Source organism: Ictidomys tridecemlineatus, chromosome 2 (genome assembly GCF_052094955.1).
Source record: "Ictidomys tridecemlineatus isolate mIctTri1 chromosome 2, mIctTri1.hap1, whole genome shotgun sequence".
Classification (NCBI taxonomy): domain Eukaryota; kingdom Metazoa; phylum Chordata; class Mammalia; order Rodentia; family Sciuridae; genus Ictidomys; species Ictidomys tridecemlineatus.
This window is the reverse complement of record NC_135478.1, coordinates 77,152,330-77,155,107: the sequence shown is the minus strand read 5'-3', so window position 1 is coordinate 77,155,107 and position 2,778 is coordinate 77,152,330. Positions and strand designations below refer to the sequence as shown.

At 38.5% G+C, this 2,778-nt stretch overlaps 1 pseudogene; it reads right to left on the bottom strand.

Moving 5' to 3' along the window:
- Positions 1 to 2,040: 2,040 nt before the first annotated feature.
- On the bottom strand, positions 2,041 to 2,465 carry LOC144369847 (eukaryotic translation initiation factor 1A, X-chromosomal-like; annotated as a pseudogene).
- Between the last annotated feature and the right edge of the window lie 313 nt (positions 2,466 to 2,778).

Sequence of the window (2,778 nt, the reverse complement as noted above, 5' to 3'; positions counted from 1 at the left end):
CTCACCTTCTCTAGCAGTCAGAGAAATGCAAATCAAAACCACCCTAAGATACCATCTCACTCCAGTAAGATTGGCAGCCATTAGGAAGTCAAACAACAACAAGTGCTGGCGAGGATGTGGGGAAAAGGGTACTCTTGTACATTGCTGGTGGGACTGCAAATTGGTTCGACCAATTTGGAAAGCAGTATGGAGATTCCTGGGAAAGCTGGGAATGGAACCAACATTTGATCCAGCTATTGCCCTTCTCAGACTATTCCCTGAAGACCTTAAAAGAGCGTACTACAGGGATACTGCCACATCGATGTTCACAGCAGCACAATTCACAATAGCTAGACTGTGGAACCAACCCAGATGCCCTTCAATGGATGAATGGATTAAAAAAAATGTGGCATTTATACACCATGGAGTATTATTCTGCATTAAAAAATGACAAAATCATGGAATTCGCAGGGAAATGGATGGCACTAGAACAGATTATGCTTAGTGAAGCTAGCCAATCCCTAAAAAACAAATACCAGATGTCTTCTTTGATATAATGAGAGCAACTAAGAATAGAGTAGGGAGGAAGAGCAGGAAGAAAATATTAACATTAAACAGAGACACGAGGTGGGAGGGAAAGGGAGAGAAAAGGGGAATTGCATGGAAATGGAAAGAGACTCTCGTTGTTATAATAAACTACATATAAGAGGTTGTGAGGGGAAAGGGGGAAAAAACAAGGAGAGAAACGAATTACAGTAGACGGGATAAAAAGAGAAATGGGGGGGAGGGGGATAGTAGAGGATAGGAAAGATAGCAGAATACAACAGTTACTAGTATGGCATTATGTAAAAATGTGTATGTGTAACAGATGTGATTCTGCAATCTGTATTTGGGGTAAAAATGGAAGTTCATAACTCACTTGAAACTAATGTTTGAAATATGATATGTCAAGAGCCTTGTAATGATTTGAACAACCAATAAAAAAAAATTTCTACAGATACACAATAAACATGGCTTAAAAATATAGTTTTCTAATAAAGATGTGCAAATAAAAAGCAAGACACTATTTTGCTTACTTATAAGATTGATTATAAAAGTATAATAAATAGCTGGTTGAAAGGCATTTTAGCAGAATAGATCAGAAGCTTATGTTTCTTTTGACTCTTTTTGGAAATATGTTCTATAGAAATTATTGAATGTGTCTGAAGATTCAACATATTTATCATGTTTTGTTTTTGCTATAATATTAAAAATTTTCTAAAATCCAGATGATATTTAGAACAAACTTCCAGTGGAAGAAAAGCACTTATAATGTGTTTCCTTTCTTCCTTAGCTGTTTTGGTGGCCATCTAATGTTTAATTGTGTGGAACTATAATTAATCCGAACCTGACTACCCTTTCCTTACGTAGCATGTATAATGAATGTCAAATGATAACCAGTCAGATAGAACACTTGGAGTAATTGGTGGTTTTGTTCTTTCACCAAAAACATTTATTTTAGCTTTTAAAAACAGTTTTGGACCACAGCGAGACAGAAGGGGAGATTAGCCTAGATGTTCCAGAGACTAGAGATGCCCAGTGTAGAGTTTACTTGGGGCACTTTGCCCAGCACACTTTCAATAGAACACACAGTTACTCTAGGGATTTTGAAGCTGTGTATATCAGGATTACATATTTATTCCTTTTTTATTCAAAACATCCATTTATGTACTGCAAGTGGTCAAAGTAGGAAAGGTAGTAATGTTGTGTGTGTGTGTGTGTGTGTGTGTGTGTGTGTGTTTGTGGTTGGTGTTTTGATTTTGTTTTTTTTTCTGAATAGATGTGCTCATCTATCTGTAAGCTCCATTGCATAGATAGCACAAAGTAGGCCTAATATTTCACTCAGGTTAGTCAGCATTATCATTTTTTAAGGAAACAAATACCTTAGAAACAAATCACAGTCTGCCTTAACAAAGTATGATCATGCTAATGAAAATTTAATCTTCTTTGAGGGCTATGGTCAAAATCCAAACTGCAGGACAATGTTTAGAAAAAAATGGAATATAAAGTGTTGAGTTCAATTTAGATACCATCAAAGTCTTCATCATCAAATCCAGTGTCATCAAACTGAATTCATCATCTCCAGGACCGTATGTATCAGGCTCATTGATTTTAGGCTGCTCCAGAAGCTCGCAGTAAACCCCAACTTCTAGCTTCAATTTGCTTTGTATTTTAAAATTACATCAGCTTTGTTATTCTGGTTGTCTTGGAGAACAACCAATATAATGTCTGGTGTATTTCTCCAAACCTTTTTTTCTCAATTTCTCTCTGATGTGACAAACCTTTTCACTCCATTGAAATTCATTGCTTCTAATGGTCCATTTCCCATCATTCTGATTCCCTGAGCACACTCTTGCCCTTCCTCTTGAATACCAGCTCTTTCTTCAGACTCATTCTCATTCCTTCCTCTGCCTCTTTTCACCTCCTTCACCTTTATTCTTGGGCATGGCAGTGAAGGTGGACTCCCAGAATCTCCGATTTCCCTCCTATTGCATGGGGGGCGGCGGAGTGCACTCATCAGAGCAGCATGACAGGCCACACAAAGAGCACCCAGGAACACGCAGGCTCCTGGAGGCCAAGTTGTAGGACCAGAGAGTCTGCAGAGTTCTTCCAAGAGTCTGGGCTCTACCCAGCTCCGCCCTCGCCCAAGCTCGCCAGCAGCAAATGGCCTTTGCCATGTTTATTCTTTAAAAGGAAAATTTGCAAGGTATGTGGCTATGACTTCATATTTTAGAGCAGTTACTGCAATCCAGCCATGGA